This window comes from Colossoma macropomum, unplaced genomic scaffold (genome assembly GCF_904425465.1).
Source record: "Colossoma macropomum unplaced genomic scaffold, Colossoma_macropomum, whole genome shotgun sequence".
Classification (NCBI taxonomy): Eukaryota; Metazoa; Chordata; class Actinopteri; order Characiformes; family Serrasalmidae; genus Colossoma; species Colossoma macropomum.
This window is the reverse complement of record NW_023494798.1, coordinates 17,153,403-17,178,169: the sequence shown is the minus strand read 5'-3', so window position 1 is coordinate 17,178,169 and position 24,767 is coordinate 17,153,403. Positions and strand designations below refer to the sequence as shown.

The following is a 24,767-nucleotide window of genomic DNA, read 5'->3' as shown; positions in this document are numbered from 1 at the left end:
CAGAAAGCTGTGATAACATGAAGATGCGTGAATGATATCGCGAGGATGACAGAATGCTGTTGTGCATTTAACATCACCTTTCAGTGTAAATCTGGCACAGTGGAGGGTTATTTTGATATGTACCATCAATGAAAAATAGACTTGCTGTCTCAGAACAAAAAAGTGGTTTGTCCCTGAAAAGGTGACTGTATAGCGAAGCTCATTCTGTGTTCACTCACCCATGAGCTTAAAGCAAAGTACAAAATATAAAAGATGACTCATTTATCAAGAGGCATTAAAGTGAGATACCTTCACCTTCCCAATATCCCCTCCCTCTCTCTTTCTCTCTCTCATTCACTGTCTATCTCTCTTACTCTCTCCCTCTTCACCCCCTTTCAATCTCTCTCCCTCACTCTTTCTTCCTCTCTCTCTTTGACCCCTCTTTGTTATTCCCTCAATTTTCTCACCCAGCCACTCACTCTGTCACATTTGCTTTCTGTCTTTCCCTCTTAACCTTTTCTTTTTCACTCTCTCACTCACACTGTCCTTTTCTTTCTCTTTCTCTCTTTCTTCAACCCTGCTATGTCCCTTCTGGTTCTCCCTCACTTTCTCTCTCATTCTCTTTCTCAGTCTCTCCCTCTCCAACCCCTTTTCAGTCCGTCTCTCTCTCCCTCTCACACATTCACTCACTCTCTCTTCCTCTTCAGCCTCTCTAGCCTAATTCACGGTTGATGGTCATTGTAATTGCAGATGCTGTATGTAAAACATCAGGTTGTGCTGTAGTAGAGGTTTAGAGAGTGTCAATGTCCTCTGTGTTGACTACGGACCTTCTTTGTGCTGACCGACTACAGTCCATGCTAAGGAGTTTCATTGTACACAAGAACAGCATATAGAGGTTGGTAATATGCCACTTTATTATTGTTATCATGATTAATTACATCACAGTATGCTTTTCTAGGAATATTGTGGATATCAACCATACTCCTAGAACCATGAACAACAGGCATTTATCAAAATAGAGAGATGTAGAGCAATTATGGAGAGCCTGTAAACAACAACCAGTGTAACTATACAAACTGCACATTTATTACTTTATTTTGAACAGGTGTTTTGCTTTTTTGTCCTGTTTTGTCTTAATGATATAGTTGACCTGGTTGCAACTGTAGTTAGTAAATAAATAAATAAATAATATATATATATATATATATATATATATATATATATATATATATATGTAAGTTGTCAGTGGTGATGTTTCTTCTCTTCCGATATAACACTCCATTAACAAATATATGTATCACTAAGCTTTATGAATTAAGCCATGGCCTATATTGATCTATTCTATTGTTATTTTATTCTATTTAATTGTACTCCTTATTGTACTTTGTAAACTATTTTTTCAATATTTTGCAAGGTAAATCGAAGAAGTTGAGTAGGCTACTGACTAGCCACTGATAAAAGAAAGGTCGTTGGAAAAATGCGAGAGAATAGCTGACTTACAGAGAAGAATCACAGCATAATGCATACAGTCAATGTGACCGCTAATGGCCTTTCCAGGTAGAAATTCTCAGGATTTTTTTTTTTTTTGTAAGACTGATCTCATAACAATATCAGACTAAAATTTGCACAAATTTAGTAAAATGAGTACAATATGGGGGGCGGGTGGTGGTGTCAAAATGATCACAAAATTTCTCAACAGTCAATTGATGTCTCTGTCTTTAAAGTATTAAATATGCTGCCTTCAAGTCGTGTCAGAAATGTCATATTAATGGGACGAGCACTCATGAATGCCAGCTTTTTTGGTATTTTTTCAAGTTCGGTTCGAGTTGGGGGCAGGTCAACAAAAAAGCAAGGGTGGGCAATGATAGTTGTACTTTAAAACTGGTTGTATTTCAGCTATTTAACAACCGCATAAAATCTGCAGGCTAAACTCATCCACAAACACAAATACAAATATAAGCATGTTACATGACGCTTCTAACTGGATAAAACATCCTCTGTTGTTTATTTTGTTGCAGTAATGCAAAATAAACATACTCTCTTTAATAAAATCAAAGCAAAAGCAAACAAAAGAGCATTATTTGGAGCACATCCATCTTGTTTCCAACCTAAACCACACATCGTGTCGACCTCCGAAGTTGTAATTAGGAACATCTGAGAACAACTTAAAGGTAGTAACAGACTTACATATGCTTGAGTTTTTAAGTCTCCTTGTTGTTTTTTGTAAGCATTTTTGGCATTGTCTGTTCTCAAACCACAGAAAACATCTATTATCTTGGAAATCTCTGGTCTCTCTGGTTTTTGACACATTGCCCACCTTTAACACTGAGCATAAATCAGGCTTTTCTGTCTCTCTCTCATTCAGAAACAGCAGTAACAAGGCAGCACACACTGATCCCCTGATATAGAGCTGGCAGCAGTGTAAGCCAGTGTGAAGAGTGAGAAACTACAAACTTTATTCTTTATTCACTGTCTTCAGATGGTCGATAGCTGAGGCATAAAAACTCAAGATTATAGTTTTATGGACTGAGGCCACTGCACAAGCTCTGCCATATTGTATTGACTGCACAAAAAGGTGTCCAAACGCATGTGTGTGTGTGCGTGTGTGTGTGTGCGTGTGTGTGTGTGTGTGTCTATGTGTGTGTGTGTGTGTGGCTGGTAAGCTGTGCCTCAGGTCTGACTGAGAGAGATACCAGCACACTAGCCCAGCTTATCCCCTCTGATCATGTTCATGGCTGCCTTATCTCTCAGTCCCATACCCTTTACTCCTCTCCTCCTCTAGGTGACATATTCCTCCCCTCTTTTTCTCCACATCCTGTTTTTTTTCCCTCCTCCATTTTTCTTTCTTGCCCTCCTCTGAGCTCAGAGTTACGTCCCTGTTACACAAGGTGACCTGGAGCGGTACGTACACCACACACCCCTCACTGCAACATGCACACATACTCAAACACACACATACACACACATCTGTTTTTACTCAGCATCAGGACTTATACACCATACATACACATACATACACATACATTTGCACTACATGATATATACTGTATTACTGTTGTAACAAAACTTGTATCTCTGGAACAGTAACTGTAACTACAGAGGGAAAAAAAAACATTGCAAACTTTTGTTTTGGCTAGTATTTGTCAAATGTATTGGGTCTGTTTTGTCTCCTATTGTTTGTAATTGTTCTGTGTTTTTCATTGAGACTATGATATTTTATCTTTCTAATGTTCTATGATTTACTTATATATTAGTGTATGAATAAAATGAAGTATAACCCCATTTCCAAAAACGTTGGGACGCTGTGAAAAATGTAAATAAAAAAAACAATGACGTGCAAATCATTTAAACCCTACATTTCATTGAAAACAGTAGAAAGACAACATATCAAATGTTGAAAATGGGAAATTGTATTGTTTTTTGAAAAATATTTACCCATTTGGAATTTGATGCCAACATGTTCCAAAAAAAATTGGGACAGGGGCATGTTTACCACTGTGTTTCATCACATCTTCTTTTAACAACACTCTGTAAGCGCTTGGGGACTGAGGAGACCGACTGCTGTAGCTCTAAAAGTGAAATGTTTTCCTATTTTGCTTAACATAGAAGTTCAGCTGCTCAAACGTTTGGGGTCTCCTTAGTTGTATTTTTCATTTTATAATGTGTCAAATGTTTTCAGTGGGAGACAGGTCTGGACTGCAGGCAGGTCAGTTTAGAGTCCAGATTCTTAATACGGAGAAATGCTGTTGTAATACATGCAGAATGTGGTTTGACACTGTCTTGCTGAAATAATCAAGGCCTGAAAAAGGCCTTGTTCCCTGAAAAAGACGTCGTCCGGATGGCAGCATATGTTGCCAAAACATGTATGTATCGTTCAGCATTAATGGAGCCTTCACAGATGTGCACGTCACCCATGCCATGCACACTAATGCACTCCTATACCATCATGAATACTGGCTTTTGAACTGTGCACTGATAACAAGCTGAGTGGTCTTTAGTCCGGAGGACACAGTGTCCATGATTTCCAAAAAGAAATTCAAATGTTGACTCGTCGGACCACAGGACACTTTTTCACTTCACCTTAGTCCATTTTAAATGAGCTTGGGCCCAGAGAAGGTGGCAGTGTTCCTGGATCCTGTTCATATATGCTTTCTTCTTTGCGTTTAAGAGTTTTAACTAGAATTTGTGGATGCAGCGACAAACTCTTTTCGCAGCCAGTGGTTTTCAGAAATGTTTCTGAGCCATGCAGTGATTTCCACTATAGAATCATGTCTGTTTTTAATGTAGTGCTGCCTGAGGGCCCAAAGATCATGGCCTTGTCAGAGATTTCTCCAGGTTCTCCATATGTTTTAATGATTTTATGTACCATAGATGATTAAAGGCAAAAGTTCTTTGCTATCCTATGTTGAAAAATGTTATTCTTGAATTGTTGCACTAAATGCCTGCGCAGTCTTTCACAGAGTGGTGAACTCCTCCTCATTTTTACTTTTGAAAGACTCAGCCTCTCCGGGATGCTTTTTTACACCCAGTCATGTTACTCACCTGTTGCCAATTAACTACCAGGTGTTTTTTTTACCACTACACACCTTTGCCGGTCTTTTGTTGCCCCTGTCCCAACTTTTTTTGGAACGTGTTGCTGGCATCAAATTCAAAATGGGCATATATTTTTCAAAAAACAATAGAATTTCTCAGTTTCAACATCTGATATGTTGTCTTTGAAGCATTTTCAATGAAATGTAGGGTTTAAATGATTTGCATATCATTGCATTTTGTTTTTATTTACATTTTTCACAGCGTCCCAACTTTTATAGAAATGGGGTTGTAGAATGAAATGAAACATATTGGAAAAAAATATGTTACATATATATATGAAATTATATTAATACATAAATAAACTGTGCAGGAAAAAATAATAAATATTTTTAAAATAAAACGATTTTAATCCATGTAATAACCCATTTCTATTGGTCCATTTATCATGAAACCTTTTACACAACATAAAGGACCACTAGCATTATCAGATAATGATAAAAAAAAGCATAGGAAGTAGGGGTGCTAAGGGCACCTCCAGATTTCAAGATTGTCTTATGGCAAATACTAAAAATAATAAAAGTACATACATTTAAAATATGTTGAGCATAGCAAATATGTATATGTACTTGTTGTAGGATTGGAGTTTACTGGAGTTTTCTTTATCTATAAAAATAATATTTATAATATAAAATTTATAAGAATAATATTTTCTTAATTTAAATATGATTAAAATCTGCAATATCCTTGCACTGCTTATGTTTATGCTGCATTTTAGAGTGACGTGAAGCCAACTCTTAGCTATTTTGGTGGAGTGTCACTAAAACACAAGTTGAAGACTAATTCTATGGCCTGACTCGTCGATGCTCAGCTCAATTGCATAAAGTTCGTCCAGCACTAGAGAGAGCAGAGTCAGGAGGGTGGCTGCTGCGTCAGTTATATGTGTAGAGCTGTAGTGTTACCTCTCACCACACTGTTATGTTCCATGTTATATAAATTATCCAACAGGAATGAAAATGAAATGATGAGCATGATGTCTGTGTGAATCACTTATATGCTGCTTAAAGATAAAAAAAAACACTGAAACAAGCAGCTTTTGTACAAAGCCCTTCACCTTGTGGAAACACAGCTCAATCATTTTTCTGATTTTCCTACAAATTCATGACAAAAAACAAATACACCCACATGCAGCTGCACATGAGCAGGCTCTGACACACACACACACACACACACACACACACACACACACACACACTACCATTCTCTTTCAAACCTTGATTAAAATCGAGCTGATATATTGCCATTTAATGAAAGACAGTGCGCTTTCAAAGCAGTACACAGATCTCATGTTAACAATCCAATCTCGCCTCAAAACACACTGTTTTAATTCAGTTCTTACATATTTAATTTGAGTCAGCAAACTGTGAAAATGGCACAAAATATATGCTGTCTTCACTCTGTCTCATAACAGTGTCCCATGTGGCAAAACGAACAGCAGCCGTTCTTAACACTGCACATCAATAATGAAGGGATCTTCCTGCTTCCTGAACAAAAATGCTTATCTGTACTTAAGTGTACACTCTTAAAAATTGGTTCTTCAAGGGTTCTTTAGTAAAGAAAATGGTTCTATATGAACCATGAACATTCAATGAATCCTCTGCATGATTAAAGCGTTTTTCAGATTGTTGGAGAAGTGTGTTATATGGCTCTATTTAGAGCCTTTTTGAAAAAGGTTCTATGCAGCACCAAAAAGCGTTCTTCTTTTGTTACGATGTCAAGCTTGTTACAATAAAAGAACCCTTTCTGGTTTTCTATAGAACCCTTTTCAAAAAGGTTCTACACAGAACCATCTACAACTCTCCATCAATCTGAAGAACGTTTTCATGATGCAAAGAATCATGCAAACGGTTCTTTGCACACTATGGGAGCAGCCATGCCGAGAAACGTTGAATATATGTAATTCTGTGCCTCTGCCTCTGTAACTGTGCCTTTGCAGTCAGTCCATAATCTTCTCTAAGATAATTACACAACGGAAAAAGTTAGTTATGTAGGTGAAAACTACATGTGTCTCTTCAGGGGGTGTTCAGGGGTCGTGCTCAAAGTGCTGGATTATAGGAGTATAAAAATGCAGTGATGCATTCTCATGTGCCAGCCTGAAGTTGGCAATTCAACTACAGATGGTGGAATGTTACAATCGTTTATAATCAATTATCAAACATATTTAAAAAGGTATGTGCTCAAAATCTAAATCAAGGACTATTTTATGTGTTAAAAACCTGGTAAAATGTTTGTTTTTATTCCACTACAGCTCATGTGTCAAACATCAGGCCTGCGACACAATCCTATACAGCCTGCAAAAGTGTTTTATTTTCTGTTAATATTAGCCTGTTTTACAATGCACAGCACTACAGTACCCAGCATGCACTGCAACGTAATGTGTGCTCTGACTCTCCTACCCCAACAACAGTCTACGGGACAGCGTTTACACCTGAATTCTACACAATTCCACACCACTCATATGACCAAACGTTGCATTTCAGCTACAGTTCAACCAACAAACACACCTAAGCTTTGCTCAGCTGCTCTGAAATTTAGCTCAAGTATTAATGAACTTGCAGCAAAGAAAGGATGCCAGGTGTCTAGGTAAATGCAAAAAAATGCCAATAGGTTTAAAAGACTGAGCTCATGGGAACATTTCAATTTTTAATATTTCAAGTACTCATGTAACATTTCAAGGTCCACTACAAGTGTCTGTATTTTACTACTGAAGTTTTTGCATATTTTGAATAAACAATGGACAGTTCAGGTTACAGCACAGCATTCATTAAAAATGAAATAAAAACATTTTTTTCTCTGGCCCAAAGATTTGTTGAGATTTTTTTATATGGCCCCTGTAGTGATTGAGTTTGACAGCCCTGCACTTTTGTGTAAATAGTTCTTCCAGGCCAATGTCGGGGTAGTTTACTTTAGGGTAGTTCATAAAGCTACATAACACCTACACAAGCCTGTCATAACAACTGACATAAACCTGCATGAACATTTATAAAGGCTAGTTCTGACGGGTGTCGTCTGTCATAAAGGCTGCATTTGTCAACTTTGAAGACAAGTTTCAGGTGGCACTGATTTTTGCTGACTGTTTTGTGTCATGACACTTTTTTGGGTGAAATGATGTAGCACGTTATAACAACTGACTTTGCTTAGTGTATATCGCAGTGACACAATGCTGATAATGTGGCATAGCTTAAATCTTAGAAATGATGAAATTTGTTCAACCAGCCTGATTTGGCAAACTATGTCATATTACCAGCATTATGTCACTGTGACATACACTGAGCTATGAAGTCGATGTTACTTTACCCCAGAAAGTGTCATGACACAACTAATCCATGTTACCTGGCATGTGGTCAACTTGCCGTCAAATGTAACTTATGACAAATGATGCCTATTGGAATAAGCGTTTATAAATGTTTATGTAGGCTTATGTCAGCTACCATGAATGGCTTATGTAGGTGTCATATAGCCTTATAAACATTGCCCTACAGTAAAGTGTTCCCAACATATCTGTACCAACCATTGAAGGGAAAACCCAGTAGTCATTTTTAATAATTTATTTAGGATAGCCAGTCACAGTAACCATCATTTATGTCACTATCACTAACTTTGAACAAAACACAGTGAGTTACGCTTTATTAAATTCTCACTGATGCTGTTTGAAAAACCAGAAGCTAGCAGAAATTGTCCAAAAACAGCTCTAAATTTTACGAATAAAATGTAAAGCTTAGAGCTGTTTCTTAATGAAACTCGAGTGGTATATGTTTGTGAAGTTGATGTTCTCTCTTCTTCAGCATGATGTTTATCCATCAGTTAGATGGTGTGACAGATTGTTTGCCGAGTTTATAGCGATACACGCTTTCACGCTGCGCTGCTCACATTCACATACACACACACACACAAAAAAATCTGACTCTGCTAGTGCAAACAGCACAGGTGCAAATTAAGGACTGGTATGGATAATCTGTACTGAGGGAATTTAACGTTTAAATGCATCCTGTACTTGCTATTGTTCTCTTAGAGATGTATGAGTAATGCAATTAACGTAATTCTAATCAAGTTAGCAACTGTAATGTGATTACACAGTGGCTATATTGACAAAAATCTCTGCATGTAAATCTGATACATATACATTCTAAATATAGATTAAAATTGAGGTGCTCATATGCACTCTACTCAATAATCTGATGGAAAATCTCTGTTTATATGCACACTACTAGTAATCAGATCCAAACTTACGCACATGCATAGAGTACCACTTAGTGTGGACGTTACCATGGCAACAAGCATCACGTCAGAGTCCAGTCAGAGTGAGACGAGCATCCGTGTGTTTGCCCGAGTTTTCAGCTGGCACACTTGTGATTTTAATTATTTTAAAATGATGGCAGACTCAGGAAAACGCACTTCACATGTACTTATTAAAGAAGAGGCGAGATGAAGATGTCATATTCTGAGACACGTAAGCTGGACACCCATCCCACCGCCGTCTTTTAAAGTTCAAAGCATAAACTCCATCTCCTCTGCAGACCAGTTTCTGCTCCCACCATGTTGAACGTTATAAACCTTCGCTATGACATGAACACACATGCGTAGAACGTACCTAAACTTTCCGAATGAGAATGTAATCGGATACAAGCGTTTACATGGCTATTATTCTTCTATTTAATGGATTATTTATAGGATTACCCATCTCATTCAATCGGACAGAAATTGTATTCAGACTAGCTTCAATCAGACTAGTTTAGTCCGACTGAGGTGTATACATGGATGTATTCTATTCGGATTGAGCTATTAGTCGGATTATTAACGTATTATCAGGCTGAATGTAAATGGGGCTACTGTGAGCCCAAATAAGTTTATATGACTAAGGAAATTAAGTAACAAGTAATTAAGTAATAAGCAAACAAGTTTAAGTTGAATCTACAACCCTATTTCCAACAACAGGAACACACCCTAACAACATTCGTTGAATAATATTAATGAGAGAAAAAATATTAAAACCAACAGCAATACAAGTTTTATTGAGGAATGACAATAAATCACTTTACACACAGCACAGTTTCTTTTTGCTGGGTGTGGTGATTTCATAGTTGTCAATGGACTAAACTAAAATTCTTGAATCAACCAAAAATTACCATCTGAATATAAGAAACCATCAGAAAAGGCCCCTTAAAACAGTTGAGACACGTGAGATATATTCAGTTTTATGTACATCATGCTTAATTTATTTGGATTAAAACAAAATGTAGTATTACAGTGCAACATTTTAAATGTATAATACAATTCATGGCTTTATTACAAGAAAAAACTGTAATGTGTTACTATCAACTCAGCTCCAGCACTGCATTACCCCCAACATGGCTCCAGCACTGCATTACCCTTAACACGGCTCCAGCACTGCATTACCCCCAACACGGCTCCAGTCACGTGTATTTTTATTTGTACCAAAATAAGTGAATCAAATCAAATTATGGTGAAATTTGGTGAAATTTATGATGCCTTGAATATTTTCCTAAAGAATCATAATCAAACTGAATCAGAGATCTAAACCCCTACTGTATTAGCTTTCCTGTTGTTCAACACTATGTTTCAGTAGCCTAATGATTCCTAACATTATCACTGCATGCCAACTGAGCGTCCTATGTAGCTATCTAGCTAAATGAACCAAGCTGCAATTAGCAGCGAGACACCCCATTGACAACTGCAATCACCACAGGTGATGAAATTACGGGGGTCCAATTCGACAGCCACTTTAATGTTTCTAGAACCACCTGCTTTCCTAATAGGTCAGTGCTAAATAGCGGAAAACATGTTGTTTTAAAACGATTCTCTCTTAGTGAAGGGAGGGGATAAGCTGCTGCAAGAGTTTGGACCACCCAGAAGCGTGAGTGCAGAAGCATTTGTCTCAGTTTGTAGGAGCCACTCCAGACTTAAGAGACACATACAGATACAACATACAAACACACACACACATGCACAAACAAGCCTGGCTGTTTTCAGAGAGCAATAAAACTGCAGGTTTATATGGGAGCGGCTCTTTCCTGCAGTGGGAAATGATGCGTTATGGTCTTGTGTGAACTAAGGCCTCATAAATAATGCGGCGATGGGAGAGAGAGAGAGCAGGCCGGCAGAGAGCGAGAGAGCAAGAGCAGGCAGCATACGCTCCAGTCACACACCTCGTATATCAGCCTGCGTCCCGCATGCCCTCTGGAAGAACTCCTGACCGTCTGAAGAAACCTCAGAGAGAGAATGAATGTACTCTTCTTTTCATGATGTCTCTCACCCTTTCTCTCTCTCTGCTATTCCCCCTTATGGATCATCTATTTCTGTGCTTCCCTTTGTGCCTGGTGAGTAAAAGCTATGATTGAAGATTAAGACTATGCCATGATCGATTTGAACATTTTGCCACTGATGTCAATACCAATGTTGAGGAGCTGAAAATGCCTATAACCGATTGACATCAGCCACTATAATTTTATGTAGTGAAAAAGTAATCAGACCACAGTGGTTTTAGTTAGATAGCGCCCTATTTTTTTGTTTTTGGTATTTTTTTTAAACTGTCAGATTTCTTAAACTCATACAGTGGAGACTCACAGGCTTAAATTATGTACATACAAAACAAAATACTTATGAATAGCTGTACAATATAAATGTGTCATTTTTTTTTTGTAATTACTTAGGCTGTTAAACAATTAAATTAGTTAACTGTAATTCATCATATTATTTTGTGTATTTATTCTTAGTTAATCAGGTCTTATTTGCTCAAATTTTAGTTTTTCTTTTTTTTGTTTGTTTTTTTTTCCTCATTTAAAAAGCAGTGCATTGTGTTACAACTACATGAGTGGACAAAATCAGCTTTATCAGAATGCATTTATTACTTTCTATAACTCATGTGAACATAAAAATCATGTGATTTCTACAGGGTGATTCCAATTTCCATCACCAACATCCAGTGAGAACAACAGTGACTGGAGGTTCCCACCCATAGGCGTAATTTCCAGGGGGGCGGGGGGGTTTGCAACACCTCCAATTATAATAACTCGGCCATGTAACCTCCAAACCCCACCCCCGCCCAAATAATACATTTTGATAATAACTATTTAGTTATAAAACATGATGACATGAGAAAAACATGATTAACTGACATAATAAGTGATACTACAAAAAATGTGTCACTATTACTAATACTGATATATATTGATAAAAATATTTTGCTATCCCTGCCCCAGTTCTAAAAATCTTGGTTGCACTCAGAGCAGCAAACAGGAGCTTAAATGTTCACCAGATTCACTTAAATTCCTTCGCAAAGCATGTCATGTTAAGCTAGAAGGCTGGTAGGAGTAACGGTGCCTTATAAAATTCTTAATAATATATTCTTCATAGATTTTGACAAACAATGCAGTGTTTGGTGTGCAGTAGCCTTCAGCACAAGAGACTGCTGTAGACTGCACATCTCAGTTTGTCTGTGGCTGAGACTGACGTTAGTTACTGTTACATTATCTGTTAGCTAGTTCTAATAGTTGAAATAAAACCTGTCACTAAACCCGGCAGAAATAACTGACCAATTGCTTGACTTCTGATAAGTGATAAAATACCTTCCTATGTCAGCTAAGAAGAGTTTTTACTTCTCTAACGATCTAAAGTCTTATGTAATCCCTCCAATGTTCAATCCAAAGTTATGTCCTTGTTCCAACCAGAGTGCATGTATATCATATACACTAATATGCATGTATATGTGTATAACTAACTGCATTTCATTTTCACACATTTGAAAAAGGGCTCGATGCTCTTCTAACCACTTCAGCAACACACCATTCATCAACCGTTCAGCACTGATGCGCACAGAGTGATGTGTGCGGCTGTACCTGCAGCTGAGAACCGATTTCATCCTGCAACTTTTGAAAAAAAAACTGGTGTAGGGAAAGGGGGTGTGTGACTTCTTGAGGTATGATCCATGACATAATTAGCAGAATATGTTTGACTCATAATGGAAAATAATCTACATGTTATAAGAAACAATTGTAATAAAACTAAATATTTGAATGTGCATTTTATGTTTGTTCTGTTTCGATGACGATCAGTGTTGAAAACATGACAATAATGTAGAGGAAGGGTTTTATTTTCGTAAAGCATGACTCTACACACATTCATGACTTTTCCTCAAATTCAAATACTAATAAAATATATCCTACTTACTAACACAAAGTTGATATTGATTTAGGATCTGCACTTTCATCAGCTTTTTCAATGAGCTACAAGTAAGAAACAACTCAATACAGAGCCCTGCTGGTGACATCCCATATTAATAAAAATAATACCTGGCCACGCCTTAGTAAGGCGAGGGAGCGAGATGATTAAATGGTGTAAAGAATATGTATGCCTGCCAGGCCTGAACTGAGACTCACATGAGCACATTGAGGGTTGAGCGACTATGTTACACATTTCACTGGATGTATGTGTTTGCATGCATGTGTGCTGTCTGTCCAGGCTCCTCACACTGGCACCAAAACACACACACACACACACACACACACACACACACACACACACACACACACACACACAACAGATCTGTCTTGCTATACTTGTGAGGACATTTATAGGTTTCTATTAATTTTTGTATTGATGTAGCCAATTAATACTACACCTAAACCTAACCCTAACCTTAACCTCAGTATACACAAACTTTCTGTAATTTGTGTTGAAAACAACACAAGCATAAGTGAGGACCAGCAAATAGTCCTCATGACCTGAGCAAAATGTCATGTTGTCTGGACATGTGGTCCTCACAAGTATAGCAAGACAAGACCACATACACATAGCTAGTGAGAAGACAGCATCTATCTCTTTTCTCAGAACCCCCATTTACTCTCTGACCTGAAAAAGATGGCTACTATTATATCAGCAATCACAAGGCACAATATGACAAAAGGTGATGGGAGGTCTGCTGGAGACAAGGCAGACAGAAGAACATTAAAGAAAGAGAGTGAGCGAGAGGAAGAGCGATCGAAAACGACTGAGCATGAACAAGAGAGGACAGACTGATAGAGGGAGAGTGAAAGACATACAGAAGAGGATGAAAGACAAAAGACATGAATTTATATAAAATAAAAAAACTGTGCGTTTGTGTGCTCACCTTGCTATCCTTGTGGGGACTACATGTCCTCCCAATGATAGGATAACATGACATTTGTGCTTAAGTGAGGACACTTTGCTGGTCCTCAGCATTTTGGATACAGAGGTTAAGGTTAGGGTTAGGTTTAGGTTAATTGTGGTAGTACTTGGCTACAGTAATACAAAAATTAAGAGAAATCCTCACTAGTAATGTAAGACAAATATATATGTGTGTGTGTGTGTATGTGTTCTGTACACTTTCAGGACAAAACCTACAGCATCAGCCGTATGTATATCTACAAATGTTGTTACTTGGTGTTTTATGTATACATACACACACGTGCTGGTTGTAGGTGTGTATATATGTATATATGTATGTAAAACATGTACATGAAACATAAAAAAAAAATAAACTCCACCCTAAAACAGGTACACAGGTCGTTGCTACATTCCAATGTGCTTCAATATTTAAGGGAAAAAAAATCTGCTTTGTTTTAGTAAAATAACACTGAAATTTGGACATGCTGCAGCCCCCTCAGCACCCCCACTTCACACATATGTGCACACACACACACACACACTCTCGCATACCACAAGATAAAAAGCACTCAAAACAAAAAAGAAACTATCAAGCACTTAATGTGCATGAAAAAGTGTGCGGACACTCTTCAGAGAAGTCTCACTTATTTGTTACAAGCAGCCTTGTGCACTTTTTTGCCTGACTAAATCCCTTAAGCATGACAGATGTGTTCATTTCCTTTTCCATTACACCCTTTTAGATTTATTTCAATAACGAGAGGGGGCTCTTTGCAGCATGCAAATTGCAAGGCAAACAGTGTCAGGCCTTCTGAAGGCAGGCTGCGAGTGTTTGATGGTATTCTAATGTTGTCAGTGCGGCGAGGAGAAAGCGTGTGTGTACAGCAGAGAGAGAGAAGCCAGTTTGATGTCGGGTGACAATAGCTGAGCCCCTTCGTCCTCACAGAAGTGGCTTTGAGGAGAAAGAGCACTGCACAACACGGATTAGCCTGCCAAAGCTGCAGCACAAGCCCAGCCAGAACTCTCTGCATTCCACACGCAAAGCAAGAACACTGTACAGTTTCATTCATGTAATGTAATGAACATGTAATGTAAACATTCCAAAATCTATCATTGACTCCCCAGTTCATACAGTCTTAATATTAAAATTAAGCTACAAAACAGCCCATTTTTAATTCTTCATGGTGTGATGTCATAACAATGAATATATTTACAGTTGCATGCAAAGTTTGAACACCTCCCATCAAATGATGTTTCGTTGATTTTCCAAGTGAAAATAAGTTAACACATCCTCCACAGGAAAAAACACTCACAAGCTCCTGTTGAGGTGACAGCTTAGTCCACTGCACCGCTTAGGAACACATGAAGCAACTCAGATTGCGTGTCTACAAATGTTTAATACACTGGAAAAAATATTTGTTGTTTTAACTTTAAAGCACAGCACAGTCTCATGTGGTGCAACTGTCTAATAACTCATTCTACCATCAGGAGATTGTGAGTTTGAATCCCAGCAGTACCATAGCTGTCCATATCCGGAAGCTCAAGAGGAAAATACGCCAGATGGGACTGTGTGATAGAAGAAGTTCCAGCTAGTGGGGAAACTGAGTAAGACAAATTCAGTTTTGTTTAGCTAAGATGCAGACCTAGAAAACAACAGCTGGGAGACTTTTTGACACGACTAAAAGTTTGAGTTGGCTTAAACTGGGTTTAGGAAACACCTGAAATATATCCTCTGTCTCTCAAAGTGAAATATTAATTATGTGTAAGAAATGAGAAAAATAAAAACTAAAAAATAGAAACATAAGAAAGGCTGGAAGTGAATAATCCAAACATCCTAAGCTGAATCCGTAGGCTGAACCAATCAACCAGTTTTGGATATGGAACCTTTTCAGTTCCTGATAAGATAAAAAAAAGGCTTAGAGTAGCCTACATCATCTCCCATCGCGAGTCCTGCCCTTGTCTGGTTCATTTTCACTGCCAAGTGAGAAATTTCTTTATTTCTTATTTTCTCTTTTAGGTGTTGGACCTTTAAGGCCTCTTTCCAGCAGTGTTGTGAAGAAAGCTGCGCTGGTGACTAAATGTCAAGCAGGTGTGAAGGGAGAGATGGGAAATCAGGATCCTAATCTAAAAGGCAGCAGTGCCTTTGTCTGCACTGATAACTGTCCAACACATTCCCACATGTTAGCCCTTTGCAGAGGGAAACATAATGTGACACGACAACACAGTGAATGGAATCATCCCTGCCTTTCCAGTATATCCATGAACACAATTGCTCCTGTGTGCTACACGTTCCTAAGCATTACAGCAAACCGGACATGTAGGAGAGGCAAGACATGGAGCTCCAGTGAGGTAAAGACACCTGCTGTACATCACTGAAGCCAGTCAGTAAGGCTTTTTTTAAAATGTGATTATTGAGCCTCCTGAGGGATTTTAGCTCAGCATGGCCAAGGAGACAGTGGCACTGATCAGAGGCGCAGACGACAGTTTGATGCCACGTTAGATCTCCAAGCTATGGCTGAGCATATTTCATCACTCCTATGCTCCCCTGCGAGGAAACGCTGAAATACTGAAGCTTCCACATAACCCTGACCTTTAATGTCGGAACTGTCAGATCACCCACACTATCTACGGTTTTACCAGTGTGTGTTTTACTTTTTGAAAGAATGTTGTCTCCTAGTATGACACACCTCACGAGATAAATATCACATTTTAAGCACTACCCTACTGACCTACCCATGAAAAACTCATTACGGCATCTTCGTTTTTTTTTTTTGTTTGTTTTTTTTGTATTTTTACCCAATTTATTCCTCAATTTAGTCCCACTGACTAGCTAGGACTCCCCATCACACTATGCCAACCAAGCTGGGAGAGTGAAGGCTAGCAGTCATGCCCTCCTAGATCAGGAGTCGGCAACATGCAGCTCTTTTATTGTCCTGTTGCGGCTCCACAGCAGAATTAGATTTTTAGGTAAAAAATACAATAATCTTCCTTTGCAGTAAAAAAAAGCTCTGCTGATCGTTCAGTTTTAACAACAAATGGTCTTAAACGTTGGAATTAATGTATAACTGCTAATTCACCCTAAAGATCGGCACGCAGACTGCTGGTCACCTAGCAACGCAGCCTAGCTCATAGCTTGAGAAAAGGGAAAGCAAAAGATTTAAGATTAACATCGATCATTTGGAAACAAATAGACTTATTTGCATTTATAAGCACTCAGCTGGATTCCTGATACATTTAATCTGCAACAGGAAACTGTCAAACACCAAAAAGTCATGAAGCTGAAGTCGCTTCTCATTCACCAGCTTCTTGTTCTACTGAGGGAATGGGAAAGGGTAAAGATGGTAAAATGGACATAAAATGTTGTGGCTCCCACGGTGGTTCGATTTTTGCTAAAAGGACAAAAAGGCTCTTCTTAACATGCAGCCAGCCACAGCCTCTTTTTGAACTGCCAATGCAATGTGATTGGAGAAAAACTAACTACCAATTCAGATACGATGGCTCATCATAGAGAGCGAAGACAATTACGCTCTCTTAGACGTCTACAGATGGCTATGGCATCGCTGGGGATCAAACTCATATTCTCCTGACAACAGGGTCAACGCTTAGAAGGGTGGGCCACTTATGAGCCCCTCAGTTTTTATGAACACATCTACTGGTCCATACATCATGATATTTAAAAAGCTTCTTTGAAGTGTAATTTGTTAAGACAGCAATGTTTTTCTATCTTCTCTAAAGTTGTAGAAAAGGTTTTACAACAGCAGCTATAGTCATAGTTTGGCTTTAGTGTTTCACACACATTTAATTACCACAATTCAGGCCCTAGTAGTATTGTTCCAAGAAGGAACAATATCAATGCAATATCATCCAACTACATTAGGATTCAATGGGAAAGCAAAAGCATATCTATTAAAGCTACTGTGTTGGTGAGATGGACCAAGTGAGGAATGGCTCTGTTAAAGAAATAGTTACTCCCTGTGGCACAAGCCTGTCTCCCGGCAACAACCACGAGAGCTGGCACAAAGACGGGGCCCGGACCCCGAGCAAGGACGAAGCCCCACGAGAACAGCCGGCAGAGGAGAACCACAAGTGAGTGGGTGACGGCAAGCAAATCCCGAGCCCCAGCTCCTGGGCACTAGCCTCTGGTCCCACAGCGAGGCCACTTTAATTTGCCTCATGTTCGATCCCAGTGGCCGAGCCGGAGAGCAGGGGGCGGTGACGGAGGTGGAGCAATAAGCTCTCTTCCCCTCTCGGTTCAGGCGTTCAGGTGCCTTTTATAAAGACCAGGGAACAGAGAGGGAGGGAGGGATGAGCAGCAGCAGCAGCAGCAGCAGCAGAGACAGACAGAAGAGCTGAAAAGTTTGAGTGAGAAAAGGACTGAAAAGTCTAGTTTTGAAGTCACTGAAAAGTGGCCAGCTTGGCTTTGGTTTGGTGAGATTTTGTTTGTTTGGTGTAAAAATTAAAGTTAATGGCTGCTGCATCCCTGAGCCCTGCCTCCAGTGTCCTTCCTGAGCCCAGGGTAGAACAGGGCGTGCTACACTCCCATTGTTCCTGTCAAAAGAACTTTTTTTTCCTGTGTTAAATGGTTTTTACATCATTTGGAACACCAGCTGCCCTTTAGTGAATGAAAACACACTTTCTAGCATTGCAAGGCCATATGTTGTCTAAAGAGCATTGGTGTTATAAACAACAGTATTGACTATTAGTTTTAGAGGTAACAAAAACTGCAATGTATGGGGTTTGCTGGGCACTTCAGACTGTTTGGAAAGAAAAGTCCAACATACATAAACACTAAATAAGCAGTAGGTCTGTTTAATGTTAACAATGCTATGCAAGATTTACCTTGTAATTTTAAGAGAAGAAGAACAGTCCAATCAAAACAAGCTATGCCAGATTTGTAGGACATTCTTTCAGCATAGGTACTGGTACTCAGAGAACATGTTTTCATTAACTTTATTAATGCAAACTTACATATCATCAAATTCCATGATACCATGATATATATGGAAAATACTGTGATACAGAGATCTGAGGTTTTCTTCCCCTAGCAATAATATTCATGCTTTGGCTATATTGCTGTAAACAATACTAGGGCTATATGAATAAAGCAGTTCATTTTCAACATATTTTTCATGCTTTGTCTCTGGAGAGGAGCCCTCTCAGCCCACCACAGACGCTTCCCTGGAAAATGATGAAACATACACACTGTTTCTGGAGCTCCAGTGCAAGCCTACCCGCCCCCTCTGGGAGATGTGGGCAAGCACAGTAACACTTATTAAAATAAAACTATAGGCATATCTAATTCCACTAAAAAGGGCTGGTTATTATGATAAATTTCAGGATAATGTAACAATTATTGGCTGACCGTTTCCCACTCTTTCTTTGCTCATTTCTTGCAGATTTTTTTGGACTTTACAATGGAGTGCAGTGACATTCACAGTGACTGAGGAGAAAGGGGGTCTTATTGTTACTGATCTCTCCAGACTGGTGAGCAATCGCTGAACCAAAGCAGGCAGGCAGATGCAGCAGTAACTGCTGTAATGGATGAGCAGCCTACAGGGTGGTACTGCACAGCTGGAGCTACAACAGGGTCAGCTGCTCGTCCAGCTTTGTGCTCTAGTCACATAAATATTTTGTAAGAGTTACAAAAGAAATAAAGCTAACAAGATTATACAGCAGTGTTAGCTCTTTCATATTCTTCCAGTTTTTTTTCCAGACTAGCCATGGGCAGAAGGCCTTTCTCAAGTTTTCTTTTCCCAAAAAAAATTACACTACACAAATGTTCCAGTACTCTAGGATTTGAATAAGGGCTTACAACAACAAGGTGCTTTATTACACTTAGAGGTACTGCTTAATAGGCCTGCATGACTTTTGCCTTTCTAGCTCATATGTGGCCTATCATCAGAGAGTCTTGTGGGTTACTCTTCTCCAATTGGCAAAGAACTATCCACTTCGACAGGAAGGGGATGTTAGACTGACATGCAAATGACCAATCAAAGGCCGTAGTTTTTGCATGATGTGGAGGAGTAGGTGATGGTCAAAACTGCACATTAAAAACAGACCCGGGTGAAACAAAGTGGCGTGCCTGTTGCCAAACATGCAAGATCTTACTTTTACTTGCTACCAACTGCTTCAACTCAAACTCTTGAATAACTTTTAAAAAGACAGCACACCATGAACTTTTTAGATCCAGCGACTATATCTTGCTACAAAAGACTTGTGGATGCCAGGGGCCCAATCCCATTTCTTATTTTTACCCCTACCTATTAGTTGTGGCCATTGTTTATGTAGAATACATAAAAGCGTCTCTATAGGGCGGAGAGTCTGAGACTAGCTTAAACGTGACACATTCTATTGTTTTGAGCCGGAAGTCGCAATAGTTGCAGTTTGAGTAGAAACCAGATTTTTTGTTTTATAAATTTCTTGAGAAAAACTTAATTCTTACTGGTTTCTGATTAAAAAAATTCTGATTAAAAAGTCAGGCAGTAAACCCAGATGTATTACGCCAGTGAACTGCAAATGTTAAGACACTCATTTGTTTATGACTGCATATGCAATGTTATGAATGTTTTTGTAGCCAACAGTTTCATAACTGGCCCAAAACAGATGAATACAGTGAATTTAAAAGGTTTTTTGTAGCTTGTTTTTTGTGATAATGTGAGGACATATATTAATCACTACAACAGAACTTTAGTGATCAAGAAAAAAGACTGAGGTACACTGTGACATGGTGTTTCAATATGTCAGCATACTGTCTGAGCCTGAATTACATGCGCATGTACAAGTGCCTGAATTGTAGGCAGCATATTTTCAGTTATAAAAGGTTCCCAAGCTCCTTGTTATTCCAGTAATAACCAAGCTCTTGTCCATTTCTTTTTTTTAGACACTCTAAGTCCATTTAAAATAGTATAAATGAGTAAACCAGGTGGTTTCAGAAATCCATTTGCATCCAGTTGCAAAAACCCATGGTATTAAACTGAGACTTGAATAGCTTAAAACACAGATTTCATCATTCTGGGTTAATTAATTGTTGCTGACAAAGGAAAACATTTGGAGAGATTTCAGCGAGCAAGCTGTAAAAGCATCAGTGCATGGTCCCAAGTAATTTCCAAAATAATGACAGTGTAATATGTAATGAGAAGAACATGTTGAGAAATATGAGGAATACGATGAATTAATACATTTGTTAAAACATGTTCACTGAAAAAATACCACAAACAAATCGGTGTGTGGACAGACTGAATGGAAGGGGTTGAGTGATGAACCTCATTAAGCACTGAATAGGCCCACTCCATTAAGTGAAATATCCACAAAGCTCTCTTTCTGCTGACCTTGTTGAGGCTTGTCTACCTCATATTTCTTTATCCATGGACAAGCAGAAACATAGAAAACTGCAGCATTTCAAAGGTAAGCCTACCTCTTAGAGCCACTGTGCACACAGAGAATATGCAAATAAGCAAAGAGATACTGATAGCTTGTGCAGAGCTCACGAGTGAGGTGTATATAATAAGTCACCTTACTTTGACCTGCGAGTATCCATAGGTGGTTCAAGAAATTTTCATGGGGTAATAAAGCAATAATCCACGAGAGGCCATGCGTTACTGCGATTTTATTACGGCAATCTCTGTGATTTATATTGCATATATGTATATTGCAGTCTTTTCGTGTTTTTTTTTCTTTTTTTCTTTTTGTCGTATAACAATGAACATATGAAAACACAGCACTGTTTAATGCAAAAACAGTCACTTTATAAGTACTTTTTGGTCACCACATTACCACCGCAAGTCTTATTTAGCAACAAACCAGGGGCGGCCCTAGCCTGTTAGCTAGCTGACCAGCCTAGTTCTAGTTAAGAACATAAGTTGCCAGCCCCTCAGTTTAAACACTAGTTCTTACTGCATCACTACACTCTGTGGTCCATGTGAGCAGCATGAGAGTCAAAGATTATTTCATTAACAGCACACGGATGTTTTGTGCCTTGGCGTAGTAATACACAATTCAGTTGTTGTGAGATGGTCATAGGTGTGCGCGTGTCGTAGATTTTACAACGGCTTCGAACGTGGCTCAGCCAATCAAATTTTAGGATCAGAACTATCCATGCTCCGCCCATGCAACTCTTAGTTCTAATTAAAAGGTACCATATCTAAATGTAATTTTCTGCATTGTTTTTTTTCTGATTATATGTCTATACACTTTCTCAAAATAAACATTTGGAAACTCTAAAAGAGCTTGTGATATTAAGCTGCAACCAGTTTGAGATTACTGAAAATGCAATTTAAAACTATGACACATAGCTACTTTCAAACAGATATTTTTTATATTTTATAAAACAATACATAATATTTCATCATATAATGTCATTTAAAATTTACCATTATTCCTTATAAATTTTCCATTTTCCCCTTCACAAAAATGCTTTTTTTTAAAAAAAAATTCTCCTGATAGGCACCTTCAGCTTCTGCGGGTGCTGCTGTCTGTCTGTTACCAACGACAAATGATTTGATTGACTTTTAGAGGGGAGGGAGGCCAGTTTTTCTGTCTAAGTAAGCTCTATTGTTTTACTCTGTTTTGCTGTGATTGGCTAGAACGAGGGACTGCTCAACCACAATTGATTTTGCAGACATGTAGGAAGGATCCTTCCACTGTAAACTTCAGCGACTTCTACATAGATCACCATATTAAGCAAGCTAAAGGCTATTCGGCCAAAAAAAAAAAGAAAAAATGCAAAATGCCAAAATTAGCTATATTTTCAATCCTGTGGAGATTATTAATATAAAAATCAAAGTTTATCAAAGCTTCACCAATATAAAGACACTGTAGGACTAAAACCAGTAACAGTGACATGTTCATCAAGGCTGTGTGTGGGAGCGGATCTCAGTTTGAACAAGGCCGACGTATCCATTTAAGCCAGGAGCCCTTTAAACGCACAGTATCCATGCTTTTATTTACTGTGAAAAATTACGACTTGTGTGACAAAATTTAAAAAACTAAAATTTCTCTATAATAGTTAAATCATAAAATGTTGTTCAGCAGTAGAAAGCTCAGTTTTAACTCTTTCAATTTGTATACTGAGAGACCAAACAGAGTAAACAGATATCTGTAAAATCAAGTATCGAACCAGGGCCCGCTCCTAAGGGAATTAATACTATGTACGACACTAAACAAAGGTCAGTTTCTCATTAGACTAAATGGGAGTCCTTTACAGCTTGTCCAACTTCGCAACAGCTGCTATGAAAGAATGTGGATGGAGAAAGGATAGGTCAATTACAGTGTGTCCACCAAAGTTAAAAACATACTACATATGCAGCAGCAGTGAAAATATGCAAATTTGTTATGGTTAGACCAACAAATCAATGTATGTGAATCAATAAATAGTGTATGACACTGTGTTGCAAGCAATTTTTAGGCCTTGCTTTATAGAGTCCAGGAAGAGGAACCTAAATGAAGTCAACAGGGTAAAGTAAGGTTTCCTACAGGCTTAGAAGTACATTTTAAAAACTCTGAAAGGGCCTAAGTGAGGGCCTCGATTTCAAAGGGATTCATTCACTTTCATCATAAGACAAGATGCTGTCTCTTTGAATAAAATAAAGTATCTTTTTTACCTTATTACACATGCACACTGCTTATCTGAAGCACATTTCGAAATATATGATCTCTGCTTAAATCAACTGAAACTAGCCTACAAAATAAATGAGTTATTGATTGGCATCAGGCTCTTCCAATGAGCAGATAAATTCCACGACACTGTCTGTCCCCTTTGATTTCTAGATAACAGTGTTTGCTTTCCATGAGTGCTGATATTAAACATGACAGAGACGTTTTTACTACATGTATCACTCCGTTCTGAGCTGATTTAGGTTATCATCTTGGGCACTATCTTAAGAATCACAGCCATGTTCACAATCAGCACAGAGCTCTTCCTCGCGTGTGATATTTCATGGCTGTTAGAGCGGAAAGGATTCTGACTATAGCTGCTGCTGTATTAACACTATTTTGAGAGCCACTGAAAATAAAATTGCTTGTTAGTTATTTGATGAAAGAAAAACCTTGGCTGAATCCCAAATCGCATCCTATTATGCACTAATTGGGTTTAGAAGCAATTATTTCATGGCTTATGTAGTGCAGTATATAGAAAGCAGGGAGTCATTGTAAGGTTCAGGCCTTGGTAAACATTTGATAGATGCAGAAAGTGGTGGGGCTAATCATATTTAGATAACTACTGTCATTTTTCCACCACCATTCTAACCCAGATTTCTCAATAACAGCCATCTGTAAGTCATTTAGATGTGACTGTATCAGGATGTCATGAAATTAGGGGCTTAGCCAAAGCTCTAAAACACCACTTTTAAAAGACTGTAGGCTTTGAGGTTTTTATTTTATGTTATTCTACTTTAAATGAATCAGCTTGAAGCACTTTGATATGAATACTGAGAGTACATATCCATCCCAATATTTTGTTGGAAGGAACTTAGTTATACTTGTTTCATTTCAAATCAGTAGTGCAGTTAATGTGTAATCAATTATGTCATATTGGACCTGATTGCCGTTCATGAATATACATTCCAAATTATTACACACTGAAACTCCAGAAGGTTATGTTATGATATAACGGCTCAACATCTATTCATGTCTATACAGTAATTAATCTCTGCAACCCTTGCAATTTACAACACATAGCCATATGTTATCATTTAAATATGTCACTCTTGCCAAACGTAACCATACGTTTAATTAATGAAAATTATAAAAACATACTACACCTTCTAACCTGTTAAACACACTACCAGAGATACAAATTCTGTAAAGCATATTACTCATTAAACAAAACTATATTGCCAGAAATTCATTCACCAACCTGGCTCTGTACAAACATGTACAAATATTCAACAAATTTATTTTTCTTTTTACTGTATATCATCTGTATTTACTACATGGCCAAAAGTATGTGGTCACCCCTCCTGTTGATTGAGTTCAGGTGTTATAGCTCAGCTCAGGGACTTTAAATGTGTTCCTGCTCTGCTAGATTTGCCCTTGGCAACTCTAAGTGTTCTTACTGTGAA

The 24,767-nt window shown here is 38.3% G+C and overlaps 1 protein-coding gene across 2 annotated transcripts in view; it reads right to left on the bottom strand.

Annotated features, from left to right (window-relative positions):
- cdh13 (cadherin 13, H-cadherin (heart)) overlaps positions 1 to 24,767 on the bottom strand; it is a 504,621-nt gene that overhangs the window by 319,027 nt on the left and 160,827 nt on the right. The gene's annotated exons all lie outside the window — the stretch shown is intronic.